At 37.4% G+C, this 24,060-nt stretch overlaps 1 protein-coding gene across 1 annotated transcript in view; it reads right to left on the reverse strand.

Moving 5' to 3' along the window:
* Positions 1-24,060, reverse strand: part of FOXP2 (forkhead box P2) — a 437,299-nt gene that overhangs the window by 294,473 nt on the left and 118,766 nt on the right. Inside the window, exon 3 of the mRNA XM_030015359.2 lies at positions 6,574-6,657. The gene's annotated coding sequence lies outside the window, so the exon portion shown is untranslated. The remainder of the gene's footprint in view (positions 1-6,573; positions 6,658-24,060) is intronic.

Genomic DNA, 24,060 nt, shown 5'->3' on the forward strand with positions numbered 1-24,060 from the left:
AAAAATACAGATAATTTCTTTTACTGTGTTACTGGAAAACACAGGAAACAATAACATGAAAATCAGCCTTTCAGAATTACTTCAGATATGGTCAAGTAAGAGACGATGCTGAAAAAACCAGCACAAATAAGTTGTTCTGAGAAATACAGGAAACCACATTTGGTTTCCTTAGGTTTTACAGAAATCCAAAGTAAACTGCTGTTGAGGTTTCTATTGCTCTTGATAAAATTAGCTTTTATTCTGTCTAAATCAATCTATGTTGGAGCACTCGCAGGTCTCAGCATTTTCTTCCAAAAACTGTGGTAATGCTTAATGGCTTTCCAATTTAACTAGAAAAACCTATGAGAGATAGAAAAGACTTCACAACACAGAAATGAGCAGTGATTCTGTCTTGGATCTCCTACAAGGGGAAAAAACCAAGGCAATTCTATGTGTATAATTAAAATCTAATTAAACTAATGTTCTTTGTTGCCTCCTCCGAAAGACAACACTTTATAAGAACTACATTTCATAGAAAGCAGAAAAGGAAAATGAAAGGGTTACAACAGGGATTTGCGGCAGAGTTGTGACTACCTCTAGTCCCTCCCACAGAAAGACAAAGCTTTTGATGACCCTTTTATACTATTGCGTGAACAGAAAAAGCACCATAGAATGAATGAGAAGAGACTTCCTTCAGGAGGATAGGAAGCCCTATCTTGCTGGCATCACAGTCACTAAATTTTGCTTTTTAAGTGTTGAAATTTTAAGTCTGGAACTGCTGTGAGAGCATTAAGAATTTGGCCAGACACACAGTCATCAGCATGGCAACAACAGAAAAGAGAAAAGACCTCTCCAGAGCACAGCTGGTGCCAGTGCTCTGCATTATAAGCACAATAGAGTAATTTTCCCTCTTAAAAATACGACCAGGATGGGAAAAACTGAGAATACCACTGACTTTTCTTAGATTTATTCACAATCATATTGGAAATATGATTTTCACCAGCACCGCCCCTGCCACTGCACACATCAGCACAACTAGCTGTGTATTCTGGCAAACAGTTAATCCGGAAATCCATCCTTACTGTGTTTTTCCAGTCTGTCAACTCAGTCCTGCAAGTCATTTTCAAATAGCTCATTCATAATTTATTTCAAACCCAATATTCGTGAAATCTCACAAGCATCCCATCATTAAGTACCAACGGTACAATCTGTTATAATAAATCTCTTAACTTTGAAATATAATTGATATCTAACACACAAAAAAAAAAAAGAGCAGACTTTGTTTAAACATAAATACCAAAATTAATATATTTGTTATTTAATTGACTGTTTTCAAGGTGGAAAACTGAGGCTGCATCTGCAAACTTTGTTCATACATTTTTAATTTATTTTATATTTATTTCCTTTATTAACTCTAAGTGAGTTTGACATAATTTATTGTACTGAACTAAAACACAGGTGTCTTTCCATCTTAAAGAAGTGGTCCAACTAGTAAGAAGGAACCCCTAGTGTGACTAAAAAGACCAATATTCATTGTTATCCAGATAAAAGAATAAGAGGTATATGTTATATGTTGCATCTTAACTCACTTATTACATACTATCTTATTTCCAAAAATAACACGGACATACTACATTGCTCATCTACAGCAATTCTTTATAAAATAAAAGTGTTGTGAAGAATATTTGGGGTTTGTTGACAATTATTCTAAGCAGTTTGTCACAACAGTGACAGTCACAGCAGTTCCTATTTTTCGTGTACTGTATCGCACATACTTTCAGAAATCTCAGGGCTTATTTTAGTAACTTTACTTGTAATATTCAAAATTATGTCACTTAGTGATTATTAAAAACCTATTAAAGTAACAATCTATTTTGCATTATTTCACAGAATTATTTTCTCAAATAATAAACTCACCCTCAGTTAATCTCTATTTTTTTTTAAATTAAATTTTAAGAGACTGGTTATCCATCAACAGTTTCTTAAAGAATCAGAAGCATTAAGAAAATAAAATCAGTATATCCATTACTCTTAAATTTAAAAAAAAAAACAAAAACCTCTGTTTGAGAGAAGTAACAATTTAAACACCAATGGAAATTCCATTGGAAATGATGATAATATTTACAACAATTATAGTTTTGGTAAAAGCCATTAACAGTTTAACATCAAGCCAGCAGACACCTTTTCCTGGTATATTGTGCATAAAAAGTATTCCCATCTGTTTCAATGCTTTGGCTTTTTCATGGGCTTAAACCTGTCAAATTATTCCATTTGATTTCAGAGAATTCTCATATGGCAATCTATTTTATTTACTTTATCTTCAATAAAATGGTTGAGTGAGCATTAGCAACTATGAGACACAAGTTTCAATCAGTCCTCTGGCAAAGGCGTCAATCTACATTAGACCTACTGTGCTGTGAGCTGCAGCCGGAAAGCTGGAGTAAGACAGGGCAACAGTGAATGAGTGAGCGAGACCTAATAAAGCAGCAGTGAAGAGAGAGAAAATTCTCCCTAGACGCTACCATACACTGCTTATATAATGCGTGTGCCTAGTTCAACACACCAGTAGCTCCTTAATAAATCTGACAGCTAAAAAGGAGCTTCAGACTCCAACTTTATTTTACATGACAACTACAGTAACGGTCCTCTGTTCTCAAGCAGGCCACCTTCAGAAACCTGTATTCAGTTCAGTTAAAAAATTAAGAGTTCTCACCTCTCTTATTCACGTCACATAGAAAAAACAATCATAAAATTAAGATGCACACCATCTCTCCTCATTTCATACAATTATTTGAAAAAACATCAGATTTCAACTAGCTTTTCCTTAAAAATTTCTATGCTAGAAACCACAAAACAATCAGTGTATTTGAGCAATAACTCATTTCTGAAAACAGTCTCATTAAGGACTAATTCCAACAAATGTGGGGCATCACTCCTCGATGCCACGAAAATATCTCCCAAAGCACAAACTTTGTAATAAGTGATGCCAGTTCATATTTGATATGGGCTGTAAAAAGCAGATTATTGTAATAGTGCTCTTCCCAGCAAATCAGACCATTAAGACTGTACTTAATGTTCAGTTGAATTGAAAAGCTGGCCAGTTTAAATCCACAGTTAGGTACCTTGTATAATCATAGCAAAAATTTAGCACCTCATAGTTGCAGGCCACAAATTCAATGCTATCAATGTAAACTACTTTTTGACAAAAGTTGCCTTCAGGTTCCCCCAAATCAGTAATTTACAGCTATTCACAATCACCCTGGAAAGATAATTCAAAATTCTACAATAAACAGTGTCTCTGTTCTAATACAATTCCATTAAAATGTAAAGTACTGTTTATGTTTCAGACTCTTCCTGGTGGAAACCAGATTGAAGACAAAGCCCATCAATCGCCATCCAATTACTTCTTGGAAAGCAGATACCATCTTTTCCTTTCAGCATTATGCTATATATCCTCCTCCCCTTCACCTACGGCAGTATCAAAACTTATCTGCCTTCTGACCAGACATGTGGATGGGTTAGCCTTCTTCAGGGACAAAGTTAATGCCAATCCATTATCCAGCTGATGGAATGACTTGTACATCAACTGTTTCACATGTCAGTCACCAATACGAACACCAGCAGTGACTCCTTACATAACTCTTGAGAGAGTTACAGTTCAGCTGCAAGATAACTATACGAGATGTACTTTTGTACTAATCTAACAATATGATTATGTTTGCCCTACGCAAAACAAACATATATATAGAGACTGAATATTTGGTAGGTATACAAAATGCATACATATACACGTACAGGAGTTGTGCTGTTTAAAGTCCTGTAGTACCAGGAAGAAACAGGAACGAGCACAGTGTCTCCTCTTCCACAATACCAATACAGGACAGAAAAGCTAGATCAATTTAACAATAATTAATACCACAACTACAATTCAGTTCACCAATGCAGGAAATATTCATATTTAGAAAACTTCCTTAGCTTTTTTCCCAAAGCCTAATTAACTCAGAAAATCCAGATGTAACTGTACCACTAATAGTCCCCAAAAATGTCCATTTAAGCCATCCGTCCAAAAATGGAACATTTCTTCTCTGCTTTTGCAATTTTCCAATATGGATTTTTATCTTGGTTTCAGTTTTTCCAACTCTAACTCAGTTTTCTAAAACTTACTCCTAAACAGTTAAGTGGTCTATTGAAAGACAGGACAGAAAGCAAACAGAATTTTTCTCTCTGTTAATTAAAAATGTACTCATGAATGCAATTTTTTTTTGAATGTATTTCTATCACTACTTTTATGACTGAATCCCAGTTTTCAATCAGTGCAAAGACACCGTGTCCTGCCATAAAAAACTATCAACTCTAAATGACATACTGAAGAACTAGCATTCAGAATTTACCACTATTTCCTCATGGACTACAAAAACATTCCCTCTCCACTTTCACATACTGCAAGAAATAGAGTCCAGTGCTAAAAAGGCCAAAGAGATTTTGGCTTGCTTTACAGAAAGCGTTTTTATAGATTGTATTTAACTTAAAGTTATGGAAGAAAATAATGGAGGAAACAGAATAACAGTTACTTTCGTCCATATGCATTAAGTTCCAGACATACTGGAATTCAATAAAATGATACTGCCAAACTATTATAGATGCACAAGTCAGTATGACTGCATTTCTCACATTATTTGGTACAGAACATAGTAAATTTCCAGAAAAAAATATCCTTTAAAAAAAAAAAATCTCTTGCTGGCTCACCAGATTTCAATTATTACACAATTACTACACAGTTTCTATCAAACCAAACAGTTCTCCAAAATACTGACATTGCCTATGAAGAAACTATCTAGTATAACTACGGACAAGTTACGCTGTTCAGACATGTGTATACATATGTGATAGAAATCCAATCATATTTCCACTGCTACCTAGAAAGCAAAGCATCTGACCTTTTTTACTGTTTTCTCCATTGGGTAATGTAAGAAAAAACAGTGATTTACAAATACATTAATACATATTAACATACAGCCATACACAAATTTATATGTGATGCCAGTAACATCTACAGTTTCCACATATAATGCTGTATACCCTTTGATTTACAACACTGCTAAAGGTTAATATTGTATCTTTGCTTCTTTTTATGATTTCACCATATTCATACTGTAGCCTTCAGGCCAGTGCCTCAAGCCCTTGGAAAAAGGTGAAGTTAAATCGGAAGAAAGGAATTTTCCTGTCTTACTACGCGGTGGGTTGACAGTCATAGTGAAACACACACCAGGACGGTCTTGTTTTGCACTGCTTTGAATTAGGTTAAAAAGGTCTGCACTTCCTCCCAGAGGGTGAAACTTTAGAAAACTTGTTATAAACATAGTTTCAGCACTAATTACTCTCACCATCATTAATTTCTCTGGAACTACTTCTTTTTCTTGCCCTTCTGAGCCATCAATTTATGAAGAAGGATATATCAATATTATGGAGTATATAGGTATATCTGAATATTTCATAATACCTTAGCAGTTACTGCACATGGCATACAGAGAAGCAATACATATTTAATTCAGAAACACTGGTATACATAGAAGCAATTGGGCCTGGTTTCCATTATGGTGAGTTAGTTTGTTGTACCCTGTTGAAATCTGCATATGTAAGATTTAGTAACAGGCACCTGTTGAGCATATTTTGCAATTCATACATTAAAATATAGCCTAAAATTTTGCATTTGAAAAATTCTGGAAATATTCTCAAGAAGTTTCCTACCCCTGTAGGAAAAGCAAAACGCGAACAATTGCAACACAACATGTAGATTGATTCTTTGTTGCAATAGCAATTACGAAAAATCTGAAATAGATGCGAGTGCCTTCCTAAGCTCTCATCTTCCACTAATTCCTTCAGAACGTCCTTTTCCAGATCTAAGGTAAAAAAACTGACACCCAGTTGTACATGATTCACCCAAGATAGCTGTGAAGGTATGGAGTAAAGCAAGGTATTCAGCGCAGGCATGCCAAGTCCCAGGGTGGTACTACACTCACTAACAGTGTTTCTTCACAGGCAGGTTCAGGCTATTAACACACAAAGCAGTTCAAACAAGATTTGAACTCATGGTCCTTGAAATCATGGAATATTCCTGGTTACCAACGGCATAGAGCTCATCAGTGTTTCAGGAAACTAGGAACATACAAACTCAGGGATTCATTATTATTTAATCTTGTCTTTTAAAAATTTAACTTGTTATAAAAAACATTGGTACAAATACAGTCTAAAAGAATTTTCTAACCAAATTAGCTTAATTATCATACTCCTAATGCAGCTGCTGTAATGAATCTATACAAACTTAACTCCAGAGTTCCAGAGACTTTGGTGAGAGAACCATGTTTTCACTTATTTTTGTGGCAGGTGCTAAAAAAAAACATGTAGGGAAAGCCTACATGACTTAAATACTCTTTGCTATCTAGTCATAATACAAGCAGTCATACATCTCAGTGAATCAGAAGAAGCAGAGATCAGCTATTTGAATATGGACTGGTAAGCAAGAACAGCAATTCCAGAACAAAAGAAAGTTGCAAAAAGTAATACTCAGATTTGTGATGCTTGACCTGTACTCACCTGCTTCTTCTAAGCCTCAAAAAGACCTTTTAACTTCAACATTGAACTGAAGTGATGTCCAAAATCAATTCCAGTACCACCATCCTGAGAAGACAAAGAGAAACGCTTACAGCTATTCAGACATCATTTAACGAAAACAAAATAGCATTTGGCTTTATCACACCCTCTAAGTAGTTCCGGATGTGCATAAGCTGATTCATAGACATTCTGAAAGAAAAAGGAAGGAGTTATAATTTTTAATTTTTCTATTTTGACAAAAATATTTTGATTGAAAGAATGAGCAAGTTGAAAGAGAAAGATTCTCTTAACAAGTAGTCAGCTTAAATGTAGTCCACAAAGAAATCTAATTGTTCATCAAGTTTCTGCCTCGCAGTAGACAGATAAGGCATCACTCAAAGTCTAATAATAAAAATAGAATAAAAAAATAAGACTAAACTACCTAAGGGCAAACAAAAGGGATGCTTCCCTGAAGTAGTTTGTTCCAGACAGCAAACTGCACATAGTATCACTACCAATAAGTTCACAGGGTCATCTGAAGGAAGGAACGGAAGCTGAGAGACAGCATGCCAATGAAATTTAAATCTATATGCATTTTGGGAAGGACAAAAGGACAAGTAAAAAGAAAAAAACAGCTTTGAAGCTGAGACTGCAAGACTGCATTGAAGGGAAAAGGTTGGACAAGGCAGAAGAAATAAAGACCATGCAGGTCCATAGAAAATATATATAAATTACATCTATGCCTCAGCACATTTCTCTTTGCTGAAATCAACTGGCACAGATAATCCTACACCTATGCTAGTATACTCACATACGCTCCAAAACAGAGGAGCTGCATGCAAACTGTTGAACAGAGGTGGTCGAATAAATGTCTGGGAATTTTCTGGAACAATGTTAATTTCCAAAGACCAAAAGTCTGGCAGAGACCTGGAAATACTTCCAAGCATTGTTTAATTTACTAATACAGACATAGCCTTAATGCCTGAAACTCTGCTACTTCTGAAGTTGATCGTACCAGCCTGTCGATGGTGCCTCTTGGCAATTCTCCCTTGCTGACAAGGTCAGACAGACGCAGACTGAAGAGTAAAATGAATGTAGAATCTTATAAAGCAAAGACTGCTTTCCCACAGTTTAAAAAAAAAAAAAAAATAAATAAATCTGTGTTCCAACTGGCATTATTAATACACACTTTGTTACAAGATGTTTGGACATTTAAAAGAGATGCAGTTCTAACTTCTTCCTTTGTTTGTAGAGTGCAACAAAACCTGCTGGGAAGGTCGAAGTTCCTAGAAAACTGAAAGCTACCTGGCAGCCTCTGTAGTAGAGCAAGTGAAGAAGGAAGAGCAAAGAATGACAGGCTGGAGGAATAAACACTACATGAAACCCCTGCACAGTAGGACAGCACTGGGAAATGAGAAGGAAATCTTATGAGCTCTTAATACAAAGAGAAAAAAGAAGAAAATGTTGAAAACAGGTAAGGATCCTAAGGCAAATATGAGGAGGTGAAGGTGGGTGGCAATTCTTAAAAGTTGTTGGAAAGTAAAACACGTGTCAATGAAACTTTGCTTAATGGTCATGTGGTCACCCTGGATCCAGAATGGAAATGTCCAACCAATTGAGAGAGAAGCATTCACCTCTCCAATTTCCCATTAAAAGATTGCAGCTGTAGCTATGCCTCTAAAACTTTGATGTTTCTTGTGCACCTGAAGTCCAGACAAAAATACACCCTATGGTTATTTCTTCAACAATATGTGTTGTTTGTTGACAGATGTTAATATGTAAGCCTCAAACATCAACATTCTGTATTTTTCTTTTTTCCTATATTCCTTTATGCCATAAAAATTTCAGCTATTTTTCTTAGCTTGGATCGTATTAAACATCACATTTTGCTTCAGCTCAGAAAGAAAGCCAAGATAGTTATGATATATGAAATCTTATTTCAAAACATGACCTATTTTGGTGAGATACAGCCTTCTTAGAAGAAATTTGTGATGACATTTTATTGTAACTATTCTTAATACAATCACACTCATTAGTCTTGATTATTAAAATTTTATCTTTGGTCTTTTTGAATGATCAGGATTTCTACAATTTTTCAGAAGTCAGTAAGGAATATTTAAAGTGGGCAGGCTTGCACACAGTAGATATGACATGCGTGTCACAGACAGTTGGCAGGCCTTACCTATCAACTTTCTTTTTACTGGTACAAATCTTCACCTTTAGAAACTTGTCCTTTGACCTATGTTTCATTTATGATACATTCCAGTCTGGTTTAACTGATGAAGGCAGCTGCCTCTTAAAAACAATATTACTTTTGTTATAAACATGGATTTGTTTTGATTTTTGTTTGCATCCTAAAACCTGGACCTGAATCATTCCAGTTATTCCAGTTTAACAATAACATTTCTCCACCTTCCCTCCAACTGAGCCAGCATCTTCCATCCCTTGGACCACAGCCCATAGATCTTTAGTGTCATTGTTTACCTATCCCATACTGACACTGCTTACAGAGATATTTTTTCTGTTCTTCACTATCTAACAATCCCATCTGAATTCCATCTGAACCTTAAAAGTTTACAATCAAATTCACAGAACTTGCCAACCAAAGCCTTGAAAGCATCCTGACAGAATTTTTTTTTTTTTTAAAATACAGTTGCATGCATGCAGATGAAAGTTCAAGCAATTCTGGCAGCTCACTGTAGTATTGTTTACTCAGGCAGTTTACTCTCATCATATGAACAGTAGAATACAACTGAATTGAAAGTTACCTGCATGCCACTCGTCTTTGACTTCCCATTCAGGTCCCTAAAATTTGAGTCAAACAAGCAAAAACCACAAACTTCTGTAATATCTAAGAAAGGAAAAGTGCATTGGTCAACGACTGAATTAATTTGATATGTAGATGCTCATTAAGATGCAGATTTAGAGGAATTCTAATGAAATTTTTCTCCAAATGATAAAGTATGTAACAATTATGATCACCCACCTAGCACAGAAGCTAGATAGGTGACAGATGCATTTTCAACACTGACAATGTTATGCAGTTTAGGTAGCATTTGTCATACGTTATGCTGCACTAGACTTCTTGCATAATAAAGCATTATTCATTAAGAGCAAAACTAACAGAATTCGGCTCTTATTTATGTGAATTGTCACGGTTGTTTCAGAAATCACTAGAATATAAAAATAATTTAATTCAAAATGAAAGCCAAATTCATTCCTAGATGAAGACGTTCCTTTGAAACTTGACTTAAATAAACAAATACAATGCCCATGTGCTGCAAACCATTCCCTTTAACTCATTTATTTATTTGTTGCATTCATCTCAGCTCATTTTACGTTTGGATCACAAATCATTAGGGTAAGTTTAACTGTTATATGTTTGAACACTGCTTCTATGACAACATTTTGATTTGAGACTACTTGCTCTTATTCATTATCTTGTCTTGTTAGTGGCCTTTAGTATTTTTTTAAATGTAAAGAACTCCACCAAAGTGCACTACAGCTCTTATGCAGTTCTACTATTTGATATATCAACAGCCATCCTGATGTGTCTCTATTTCACACAAGACCTACTTGTTCACATTTTTTCTACAGTAAAAATGGTTCAAACTGTGCTTTAAGTGGGTATTTGTATAAAATATTCCAATGAAGCACTACTCACCAAAGAATTCAAGAGTATTTTAGAACATGGTTGAGGGTCACCAATATACGATATCTTTAGATATACTTGTTTTGAATCAGATAGATTGGGCCAGAGACACAACTGGTTTCAGTAAAGCAAGAATTACTAGCTAGAGAGACTGAGTATTATTTTAAAGGCACACACATTCACTGGTATCCATCTTCCACCTTTCCATCGTATAGCCCTCCTATGCAATTAAATACAAAAGAAGTCTTAATTCCTAATAGGACTTCTGAGCAAGTCTTAAATTGCACTATGTCAACGGGACATCCTGAATTTTATTTGAAAATACATCATTTACACCTAAACGATAATGTATATCTTCTAGAAGTATGAAATTAAAAAGTTTAAAGTTACTTAATAGTCAGACTATGTATTTTTAGTTATATTTAAACTACTCCCAACTTAAATGACATTAATTTACACTACAAAGAATATGCATTTTTAAAGAATATTATGTAAATTACGGAACTGCAAATAGAAAAAAAAAAAAAAACTCCTTTTCTTCCTGAATCCAAGTACTGAGTTAGAAAATTTCTGTGACAGAGAAATACTCAGAAGCTCATAACCAGATGAGCACTACTGAATGCCATTATAATTAACAAGAACATGCAAAATAAATTAGTAGTTATGTTTTATAATCATTCCGAAGTTAAATGAGCCTATGAAAGCCCTTCATACTGCTGTGATCTCATTAGCCAATTTTTACATGATACTCTACATTACTACTTAGACGAATGAAGGCTGGATTTTGTTACGTTATCAGTGAGTACAAACAGAAGTACTGTGGTAGTAGGAGAAGCCACCATTTTTTTTACCTGGCACAAAGAAAATAATGAATTCCTGAATGCTTCTTGAGCTGTCAACCTTCCCCAACTATGTATTTTCCAAAATTTTTAACAAATGCTATGTACATTACAAAGTTTCACGTTATATTCTATACCATTAAAATTAAGCTTGAATTTTCACAACATGGAATTTGCTAACCAAAATATCTATACTCAGTTAATCAAGAGAACATGCAACCATGCAAAGAAACAGGTCAAGGAAAAAAAAAATAGAATTTACAGAAAAGCATTAACAATTTAGTATTTAATGCCTTGGAAATTGGCCAGTGACAGAAAAAAATGATGACATAGACTATATATGTAATCTACTTCTGATATATCCCATTCACTGTGTAACTGATGTACAGGTTACATATAACTCCACTTGGGGGGGAGGGACTGGGGAGGAGAAGGGCTGGGGGCGGTGTCCATTTAGGTCTTACTTATCCTAAAGATTAATAGGACACTGATTACCCGTACTTATCAAGGCACACTGGAGAAAATGGAGACAGTACAAATAAACAGGAAGCCTGGAGCAAAGGAAAAATCTCCCGTCCTCAGTCTTCTCTTCCAAAACCTCCACAGCAGCATTGTCTGAATAGTTGGGTATACAGACTAAACCACCCCTGAGGCAGGTCTAACTTGCTTGACTTGCCCTTACATGATAGATAACCCGTGTTGACACTAATCTTATAAGTATGCACGATACCAATATCATATTCATGGAGATTTCTGAACAATTTATCCAACGTGCACAGATACCATGCCTCACTTTATCTTCAGGCATGTCTGTCTGTCTTCTGAAAACATTTAATTTATTGTAAGTTAGCTCAGAGAAGAACCACTTTCCACTTGTTGTTAAATTTTCTTATTATAATAAACTGCAGCAGCCTACAGTAATTGGGTGAGAAGAACAAAAATGAAAGCAATTAACTATTCCTAAATAGTTTGATTTACAATACCACAAACACAATGGCACCGCAGTTTTGTGAATTATTTCCAGAATTACAATTTGTTTCTCCCATTTTCTCATGGAACATGATTAGAAGGGATTCAGGAATACCATCAGATGAGAATGTAGAAGTAACAACTTTAAAAAGTATCACCTCGTAAGAGCACATATATGGTGATCATCCTGGGTTGTCTTACATATCTAGTTTGCTCTTGTACGGAGACGTATGTACAGATTTATAAATCAGTAATGCGTAACGTCAAAGAGCACCTGACCCTTCTGCCATGATGCATGCACCATATCACAGACTCATTCACTCACACTAGGAGGTTGTCTAGTCCAAACTGCGTAAAGCAGCACCTGAATTTAGACTGGGTCACTTAGGACATCAGCCAAATGCATATTCAAAACTTTCAAAAAAGGCGATTCCACAACCTGGCTTCTCTTCTGCCCCTTTTCTGCCTGACTCTTCTGTAGAGCTTGCATCCGTCCATCACTGAACTCCCACCATTCAAGTTGTTCTGCCAGTTGGCAGTTTATTCCAATGATGCCATAGTTCTGCATCTGCATGCGGAGCTCTAGCTCCTCCTGTTTCTTCCCCACCCACAAAAATCCCACCTAAATAAATAAATAGAAAACCCAACAAAAACAACAACAAAAAATTAAAAACCGCCACACAAACAACTTCCAGGGGAAAAAAAAACAAAACAAAAGTTAAACTCCACCCCCCAAACAATGCAGAACCCACTAAATCAATCAAAATACACAGAAAAAATCCACAAACTACCAGAAAACATGACACACACACCCCTTAAGCTTCTAAAGACCAAAAGGAAAATGGGGGGAAAAAAGAAGATAAATACACCAAACTGTGGAAAAAAAATGGAAGAGGGGAAAAAAAACCACCAAAACAAACAAGAAAAGGTTCTAAGGTAATCTACTTAGGCAACTACAAACTCTTGCCAAAATAGCCACCATGAAAATAAGGACAGGCAATTGTCTCACCAATTACTGTCATCTCCATTAGCTGACTGTTCACAGCATCTGCTAAGTAGGTGTTTCCCACTTTGGCTGAACAGCAGGTTACTCGCTCATCAGCACAGGGCTTCGACGGCCTTACCACATCCTCCGTTTGGCCACCTCAAGGACTGCTTGTACTGCTTATGAGGTTGGTTCAATACTGATATGACCAACATGGTTAGCTACAGGTAATTGTGGCAAACTAAACGTCCAAAACAATTGGATCCTTGCAGAGGTCCCTACCCTAAAACTGACACTTGGCATGACTTCGTTTATTGTGTCTTTTGTAAAGAAGAAGAGAGTTTTATGTCCTTGATGGCGTATTTCTTCTCAGAGACCCTGCCCGGTGACCTGAGTAAGAGGCCGCTCTAGAGGACGCTGCTCACACATCTCTGTCGTCCACTCCTTGGCTCCCTACACAGAGCTACATCGAACTGTGGAGAGAAAACTCTTACATACAGGCCAGTCCTCCCTACACACATAAATGCACAACCAAGTCTTCAGCTGTGCTGTATTTTCATATGGACCACGTCAGGTTACTGGGCAAGATCAAAGATTCAGGATTTTTTCACAAAAATTAGAGAATGACTGCTCTTGATCATCAGATCCATCTGGAAGTTAACAGTCCATTCACGTTAAACAACTCAGAGACTACCCTTCAGCAATGGCCAAGGAAGACAACACTGAGAAAGACAGAGGATATAAACATAACCCATGTTCTGAACCAATCCCTAAAGACACCTAAGAAACAGAGCACCTTCATAACATTGAAAAAATGTCCCTATAAGTATGGCAGATAAATATTAGGGCCATTAGATATTTCTGCCTGTCTTGTACAAGCACACATCACATGGGGTATGACCCAAAGTAAATTTCTAGCCACAGACAAAAACTGCTTTGATGTAGATCGGAATCTATGTCCTTGAAGGGGCAACAAAAGCCAAAAAAAACCCCCTACCACTATTTCAAAGAGGGTCACTGAATAAAAATGCGTAAGCTTGTTACAAGGAAGAAAAAAGGGACAGCTACAAGAGTCACATCTTTACAGGTGGCACGGAGACTGATTAAAGAAAACTTTTGCAAGCTCAGAAGAAATGCATACAACCTATCAAAAAAGACTGAGAAAATCACAGAAGGGAGCTGTCATGACCAAACAGGATGAAGAAGGTTATCAGAAAGAAAAAGGAATCCTTCTAAAAGCTTCAAGTTGTGTCCAAGCGAGGAAAACAGAAAGGATTGTCACTTCTGGGAGGCTTAAACAAATACACAGTAAGGTGTCCGAGAGCTGTAGGGACAAGCAGCTCCCTGAGGGCTGGGGGCCAGAAGTGGTGGGGGCTGTCCGTGGGCAGGGCAGGACCTGGCTGCGCTCGGCCAGGGAGCATGGCAGGCCGGGGGCAGCCGCAGCCCACAGTATCAGGCACCTCAGTGGGGACGGGCCAAGGCTGGGGGTCAGGACCAGGCCTAGTGAGGAGCCTCTCACATCCAGCCACCTAGGAGCTTCAGCCCTCGGCTGGCAGAGAGAAGACGCCACAAAAAATTGGGTTTGCATCCACGGTAGAGGAGACTGGAGAAGTTACTAGGCCAGACACCCTCCTTAGAGAGATACATGAGAGGATCTGTCTTAAACTGAAGTGCTATTAGAGAAGATGAGACCAAAAAGACAAACTGAGCTCTTAAGAGATTATTTCACTGGAGTGTATCCCATCAACAGCTCTAAGGGAACATGAGTATGAAATAGCTAAACTTATAAAAACGGACAAATGCCTGCTTCAAATTGTTCTAGTATCAAAGGAAGGCAGTAAACATGGAATGAATCCTAAAAAAATCTAGAGAAGATCCAGAAAGCTACAGATCAGTACACATGGAGTTCACACTAAGCAACTTGGTATAGACTACAATAAAGAATGTATATGTCAATATATATGGCATGTTGGGAAGGAGTCAACATTCCACTATGAAAATGAAAGCCATGTCTCAGATGATCACAGTTTTTTCGAAAAGTCCCTGAGAACATGGACAAAAGAGATCTACTTCTAAGTCATGTATTTCCAAAAATCATTTCATAAGCTTTCTTACCCAAAGCCTCTAAAAGAAACTAAATTGCATGGGAGGAAAAAAGAAAAAAAAAAGGAGGTCCTTGCACTGCTTAAAATAATTAAAAGAGAGGATATTAAGAACAAGAATAAATGTCAGTTTGCAGAATTTCTCAGAAGGAGATCAGCAATGGAGACTCAAAGCACCTATCTGTAAGAAGGCCAGTGCTGTTCAGCATATTCAAAAATTGTCTGGGAAGGGGATGAGCCATGATGCGACAACATCGTCTCTAACACTAAACCACGGGTAGTAAAGATGAGGGTAGACTGAAGAACTGCAGAAAGAAAATGTAATACTGAACATGAAGCGATAAATAGCAAGTAATATTTACTGAGAAGAAATGCACAATGATGTCTACAGAGAAGAAACGATACTAACTGCGCAAAGACGGGTTTTGAACAACTTAAAAATGAGCATTTGCAATGATAAATTATTGTCGGGTGAAAATCTCAGCCCAACTTTCAGTAGCAGTCAAACTGACCAACACAAAGTGCTACGAAAGGCACTGGGCGGGGGGGGGGCGGGGATAAACAAAAAGATCATCATGCAACTGTATAAATTCACTGGCAGTGCAACAGTACTTAGAACCTAGTATATAGCTCTTTCTCCCTTTCCCTCCCTAGCCAAAAAAGTTACTGTAGACCTGTAGAAGATTCAGAGAAAAACAGAATAGTCAAAAGCACAGATGGCTTCTGTACAGGCAATAGGTATGTAGACTATGACGCCACAGGCTGGAAAAGAGATATGAAAAAAGTCCAAAACATGGGAAGAGCATGGAGGAGGACAACATTCCAGCATAACAATTAGCAAACCAGGCTACCGGACACATGTTCAAAACAAATAAAAAAGCATGATTTCTTACAAAACATGTAACTGAGCTACAGGACATCAGAGATGCTAAAGTTCTTGGTGGGTCTAGACTGGCTTGGACCTCAAACCCAACTGTGGGCCGCCCACCCATATGCTGAAAAGTTTCTTGTATCACTGCAGCATAATGCATAAAAAGTTGCAAACATGCAAAAGGTTAAAAAACTCTTTTTTTTTTTTTTTTTCTCTTAAGAAAAATAGAAAAGCTAGATAGAAATAACTGGCTTCCTGGAGGCCAAAAGGCACTAATAACTACAAATGGTTAGAGCAAGCTGAGAGGAGGAGAAGAGGCACTGGTAGGGTTAATTTTCAGGGTCTTCCAGGACCCCTGTTGTAGCTATGTCCAGTTCTCAAGAACCACATGTGTTCCACTCATGGTTCCCTGTCTTCCATTGTGCAGTCACTTACACAATGGGATCTGTTTTATTCCTGTAAATTAGATGACCCCAAAAGCACACTCACTGATGTCCTCTTCCTCATCCGTAACTGACGAGTGACGCACTCACCGAAGAGGCCTCTTTCCTAGGAAGCAGCAGACCTAAATGGAGTGTCCCCTAAGTTCCGGACAGTGACTTCTGTGTCACTGTGCTGGTGGAGAAAAACCATATGCTGCTACTAAATGCTGACTGCAGCCAGGGTGGTGGTATGGCTGGTTACTGCTGGTGAGCAGAGACCTGTGGCTTACTAGACATAACAGATACTGTGCCACTACCCTCTCTGAGTGTGCCCTTGGATTCTGAGAAGAGTGTCCAGGTCATCCGATTTGACTTTTACTCCTCTCCATTCACATTACTTTCAGCTGTAGTCATTTGATATCATTATTTTGTTGCACTTGCGCTTAATTATCAGTACCAAAAAAAGAACGAGAATAGTAGCCACTGATACCTGTACAAAATGATCCCATGATAGGACAGGGTAACTATGGACACTTGATCTTTTCTACTTTCCAATCTTTTATCCTCATACAGTTGTTATGGAAGAATGATGAAAACTACAGGAACTGAGTGCTTTGAGCAGGAGGACAAGGGGCATGTCAGAATGCTGGCTTGAGAAGCCAGTGCCTGGCTTGAGAAGGGCTAAGTTGCCAATAAAAGATATACAACACATCTCAAACATGAGCCAGAATGAACCTTTGTCTTCTCTCTCTACATGCACGCAAGAGTTCAAGCATATGTAAAAGGGATTGTGGGTAAGCTTTGTACACAATGGTGCAAGTGAACTAAAAGGTACATTTTCAAATCTCTAATCTGCAAAGGATCCGAGCTGTAATACAATTATCTGGTTCCTTAATAATTGTAAATAAAAAATGCTGTAAGCTGTTATCCATTTACAATAATTTTCTTGTGGATGTTTCATAAATTGCCCTTTTTTTTTTTTCCTAAAAGATACATGTCCAGTCTACATGACATGGGTACATAGATGTACCTCAAAGCAGCTGATTCATTTTTGTTAGCAGAAACTCTCAAGAAAACAGGATCTTCAGTTAAGAAAAAAAAAAAACAACATCTCACAAATACATTTTTATCCACCATTCTGTTCAAAACCATCATAAATGCTCATGTTAACTGTAATTATAACGGAAGTCACTGGTATTATATGAACAGCTAATTGCTATGGAGGAGGATAAGAACATCAGTAAAGACACATGAGTATAAATCTAGTCCTGCTGGTCTCCCATATCACTCATTACCAAAATGAAGTATATAATAACTTGCAGATAATAACTTCATCTTTTATGAAGAAGAATTTGCATAAGTGATTAGTTTCTAAGTTGGACCTTAGGTAGAAAAAGTAATTACACACTTTTAAAAATATTTTTTACTTGGCTGCTGTAAGTAGTTGCTCTGCAATATCCTGGGTTGTGCTCTAGCCACACCTTTCTCAGATCCAGTGTGACTTTTGGGACAAGAAATTTAAATTGTATGAAGAAATTTGAATTCAGTTTTTGATAATACACTGTATGCAGGGTCCGAATGTTGCCTGCAACTTTTGGGAACTGTCTCACATACCTGCAGAACTGCAGTACAACTCTTCACACTCAGTAGGTTTTCTGTATGTGATCCCACAGTAAATACACAGGTAGTATCTTCTACAACTATTTCTAATAACCTTGTGGACAATATTGTCACAGCAGCAAAGCCTCTTACCCTGGTGATTTAAACCAATGGTAAAAGCCAAAGAAAGAGTGATCGAACCTTTGATTTTCATAAGGTAAGAAAATCTGTTTGTTCATAAAGAAGCAAGTATGTGGGAATAAGTTTAACCTATTTAATGTATTAAAAAAACCCAACAGTTTTCAAACAAATGAAGGGCACAAGTTAATTTAGGCATTTATACAAATTCTCATTCCTGCATCAACTTTCATAATAAATTAGTAAAACAATTCCCATAGCAACCTCCTGCACTGTATGATGCACATGTTGGTCATGAAACACGAAACATCTTCTATCTGAAACATATAAATCAAAACATAATGGGAATGTGGATAGCTTTTATATTTTAAAAGCAGTAAGTTTTCTTGGGCAGATATTTTTCTAATTCTATGCTCATCTTGTAACTTTCTTCAACTGATCAATCAATTTTACAGGAATAAAATGGCCCTCATACAAACACCTCCAGGCACTGTACAAACTCAATATAAAATAAATACAGTAAAATATTAATAAGCTAAACTATGTATTCTTGCTTTCCAAAATATTAACATATATTTTCTTTTAAAGAGGCACGATTGAAATGCATATGGTAAGAGAATCCTGGCAGGCAAGAACTTCACTTCAAAAAGGTGCAATGTGATTGCTTTTGCCACTAACATCGTTCGCTTTGGCTGTTGCAGAGCCAACGAATTTTAATTTATGGCAATTGACTGAATACGATCCTGTGGAAATTCCTGTCAGGGATATGAGTCTGATCCAACGCCCCAGAAGGAAAGTCCTTCCACTGACCCACTAAGACTCATTAAAAACTGTCAGGTAACATAGAGGCTCTGTTCCTAAACTGCTTTAATTTTTACATATAATCAGTGGCACAAACATATAGTCTCTAACCCTGAAAAAGTAAGTACCCTCTCCTATAAAATGAGGAAAATGAAATACAAAAACTTACATTTATACTCCACAGAGAATTACTATGTAATACCTAAACTTCAGCTTTTAGTTTCCAGATCTTACTGTGCGACAAACAAAGGCCTCTCCTTGCATGAAAGTAGTTTATGTTTTTAACAGTTCTTTCAAAACCGTAATCTAGCTATCGTAACAATATGCTTTAACTATGTACATAGGCTTTGGGTTTTTAGACCAAGTAGGCCAATCCTCATATACCCTCAACCCCTCTGTCACGCATCTCTCTTCTCCACACAGCACTCGCTAACGTGAGCAGACCTATCTTAAGTTTTTGTTTCTCACTTCACCCAAAAACCTAGAAAAACATGCCACATTGTTCACGTTGGGTTCTTTTTGCCCTTTCAGTCATGAACAATTATCTCCCCCACGGCAGTACTATAGATTATTTACCATACTGGGTGTCTGTGGCGAGGCGCTGGCGGGGGGCTGCAGGGCGGCCTCCGTGAGGAGAGGACACGGCCGGTTCCGGCCGACCCGCCCCAGGGTGGTGCCTTGGGGAAAAGAGATTTTGGAAAGGGCAAAACCGCCGCACAGGCAGAGGAGGAGGCGGGGGAAAGTGTGTGAAACAGCCCTGTGAACACCAAGGACAGTGAAGAGGAAGGTGAGGTGGTGCTTCTTGAAGAAAGCGAGACTTTAATTCTATTTCTCACTACCCAAATCTATTTTAATTGGCAATAAATTAAATTCATTTTCCCCAGGTCAGGTCTGGTTTGCCCATAACAGTAACTGGTAAGCAATCTTCCTGTCTTTATCTTAACCCACCAGCTTTTCTTCATCCTATTTTCTCCCCCCTGTCCTGTTGAGGAGGAGCGAGCGAATGGCTGGCCAAAGCTAACCCACCACACTTACCTACTGTCTTTACAAAAATCACAATACTGGACATTTTGTTAATACTTTGAAGGATGCTTATATACTATAACATTGTGAAAACTTACTGCATATATTCTGAAGACTAGTAGCCCTAAATGTGTGAAATTAAGAAAGCAGCAATTTAATGTAAAAATCTCCTGTTGCTATATATGTGGTCCCCAATATAACATGCTTCAAAAGTGTTTCCTACGTTAATGCAATGTACCTTACAGCATCCCAACTATAAAGTTTTTTTTAAAACTTCTAGCTCATTTAAAATAACTCAGAAATGACAAAATCTAAGCTGTCATACTCATGGCTTGTTTCTGTAAGAAACACAAGTATTGTAACAACGGTGGAAACTTCTCTACAAGAAACACTATGTTACACAAAATTGACCTTGATCCCATTGCACCAAACAGCTATTCATACAAGCAGTAAACCTTCTCAGTACAACAAGCAGACTCTTCTTGTTTCACAAGCAAATTTAACAAAAGAAATGGGAAATACCTCTGTTCAAAACTGAGAGATGAAAACGATAAATGGTAACGGAAGTCAAGTGCCAAAAGCAAAAGAGGACGGTAAGAGCAAGCTGTGGAAGCCAGGGTATGTGCCTGGAGGAAGGGGAAAAGAAGGAAAGCACGAGTAAGAGTACTGGCAGACAAGTGTGTTACTGCTGGGTGTCCTGCGTTGTAGACTTTCAACTGCTTTGGGATAGCTCTCGGTGCACATGTGGCCACGTAAGCACAAGGACAACATAATTCCAGCACAGTAAATGAAAAACATCAAGTAAGCTTGTATTTAATGCACATAGATGGTCTGTCACCTGAAGTGCATCTGCTGTGGTGTATTACTCAGCAGTAGCTTTTCCACCTGCCCTGATCCAGAGTCTTGTGCAGTGGTAACAGGAAAAATGCAAGCAGCTGAAGAGTTAAATAAGGAAAGCAAAAGAGAGGAAAAAAGAAGCAGACAGATGATAGAGAAGAAGATGACAAAGACGACAAGAAAAAGAAAGACGAAGGAGAAGATGAAGATAAAGACAAAGGAGGAGACAAGAAGACGACAAAGATGAAGAAGAATATGAAGACAAAGACAATGAAGAGGAAGACAACAGATGAAGACAATTAAGAAGAAGAAAAATAAGAAGTTAACGGGAATAATAAAAGAATAAACAGTGAAAATGTTAAAATGCGGGTGAAGACAAGCACCAATATGCTGCTGTCAAAGGTAAAGTAAAAGAGATTAAAGTCATAGGTTACTGATGACATGAAGCATTTCTTTAAATATGATCCTGCTGCCCTGAACTGTAATGTAAAAAGGACCCTTTTGCAAACTGCCTGCCAGCAGCCTCAGAAAGGCCTTGTGTTCCATACTGCCTGTAGGAAATTTAAACTGTCCTTGATTTAAAGCAATTGAAACTTCTCAATGAAATATAAAAAAAAAATTAATCTCATGTGATGTTACCATTAAAAACTATACCATAAGAGGTGCTTTCTGAAATGTTACTAGATGGAAGAGATTTCGAGGAAAGCTCAGGACTGATGTAACTGGGCTACCCCCTTCAATAGTGAAATTCCCACTGATTTCAGCAGAACAGATCCACAGCCAAAAGTGAGCACTTCCGAAATTCCTTTACTTGTGGTGTGGATTCCACAACTGGGATTCATGCAATGCTGTTATATCTATGATTCCATCTCCACTGCACACTTTTCAGTAAATAAGTATAAATCTGGGATCATTTCAGCTTCTGAGTCAGCATTCTGTTGACTCTACCAGTTGTAATAAAACTCTTTGCCTGAGACAAGCAAACAAGATCTGGCCCTTGAGTTCATAACATTCAAAACACTCTGTAGGAGCCTTTCTAAAGATTCAAGACATCCATTAAAAACAGAATAAATTATTGCATTTCAAAGAATAGAAAATATCCTTCCTCTCAGTAACTCTGCAAACATGGCAGGCTCTACTCAGTTGCCCACAGAGTATCCAAGGTAATCCCCCCTGACCTCCAGCTGTCACTTCAGAAGGGTGCAGGTCTCCTGTGTCATACCTGCCAGCCCTCTCAGGATATCTCGGATTTGCAGGACACAGAATTAAGCCTACCATTTCAAACATAAAACAACTGGGCTACATTCAGCAGATTTTACGTTATTTTTACAAGGCTTCAGCGGTGAGCAATTACAGCAACATGTAAATCTGCTCAGGTAAATTCTTACATTTGGAAGCTCATCTGAGACTTAACCAAAGAACTCCAGGCTTACCCTTGCTCTTTTTGCATCTTACCCAGTTACTTTTATCATGATTTTATAAATCACTTTCCTGATACCAAACTCTCTATATGACCTATTAAAACTTTAGCCCAACTAATTCATAGAAAATACATGCCAATATGTCTACACTAATCACAAAGCAAACACACAAATTTTGCTGATAAATCCAACTTTATTTTCTCATGTGCCAGATAGGTATTGAAACAGTGTTCACTGACACGCAGCAAAAAAATATATTTGCAATATATTTTTAATCTTTTTCATTGCTGAAGTCAATAAGCTCTGACCAAAATTACTATGGCTAATTCTGCTTTTTCTCTTTCAATCATTGAAGTGTAAAATAGAGGGATTTTGGCTGGTATTAAGTGTTAATTCCAACATAAGTTTAAATTTAGTGTTCCTAGTGCACCTCTATGTTGTTATATGTGAAGAAAATCATAAAGCAACAGGTGACTTGAATTGTTTGACTGATTTTGGTTATTGCATGAAGTGAAAGTACAGTACTGCAGTTTCATTTAATAGCTAAAGTTATAAATTTCAAAATATCCATAGAAGTGAGGTATACAAGATTTTCTGAAAGACACTTTTCCTTAAAAAAAATTTCAGCCAAGTGGAAGGTTATTTTCTACTGTTTCCATATTTCTTCTCTCCATTTGTGACACGCTAATTTATCATCACCCCTTAGACGGAACAGAAATACCCACCAGCTGCAGATAATGTAAAAGTTTCAGATGGCCAGCTAAAATAATGGACTACTCATGGCCATTTACAGATTAGCAACTTTAGCATATATCACATTTATTGAATTGTAAACTGTGTTTCTATTAACTTGTTTATGCACCCAAATTTTACAACCTCCAACACAGATCAGAAATGTTTGCACATGGGAATTTCTGAAGTAAGTTGTGCTGTTAGATTGACTCATAATATTTTCCCATTTTTGACTGTCATCAGAATTCTGCAATTAGAAAAGCAATCAAATAATATACTGACAAAAATCTGCAGCTGCCACTATGCCCTCCATGACAGAAATATTTTGCTATACATTGAAATATCCATCATAATCAGATGTATTCTGGGACTGCATGTAGTCTCTCTGAACAAAAGGCAGTTTAGAGATAAATGGAGACGATGTAAGAAGACAACTTACTGAATATTACAAGAAATAATAAAGTTGCTGTAGCACAAAGAGAAGCAACTAATCTAGTATAATTAGAATTTCAGAAGTCATGTTTTCTGCCAGAGTATTCTACAGTGAATCAACGAGTGCCTTCTGGGCAGTGCATAACTATAAATAGGAACTTCAGATGAGTCCTCAATGAAACCTTTGCCTCCAGGACACACAAATGGGATGTGGGGAGCAGGAGGAATCCACCACTACCAGAGAGGGCAGGGTGGATCTCCTGTCAGCAATAGAGACCTCCAATCTTCTCACAAAAATGAGACAGCTACCAATAAAAGCTGTCATCGTGGCTAAGAGAATGTGAGGACACCAGCAAAACAGCTTTATGAAATAAGTCAAGATTTGATGGTAAGATCAAATTCCTAACCAAAGCAAAACTTTGCTTTTCTTTTTAAATATCTGTATCAACTTCAGTCACAAAGAATGGAGAAAGATCAACTAAACCTTTGAATGGAACATGATGAGCCAAACGGCTGCTGCCTCCGATCAGACACAGATCACCCTGCTTCACCTCGGGAACGCAGTACCTGACTGCAAGAACAGGGTACCCAGAAAGTCCATTCTCTGTAATGCCAACAGCTTAAGCTGTTTCACAGGGTATTTGCTTTGTGGACTCCTGTAGCATCA

Source organism: Aquila chrysaetos, chromosome 5 (genome assembly GCF_900496995.4).
Source record: "Aquila chrysaetos chrysaetos chromosome 5, bAquChr1.4, whole genome shotgun sequence".
Lineage (NCBI taxonomy): Eukaryota > Metazoa > Chordata > Aves > Accipitriformes > Accipitridae > Aquila > Aquila chrysaetos.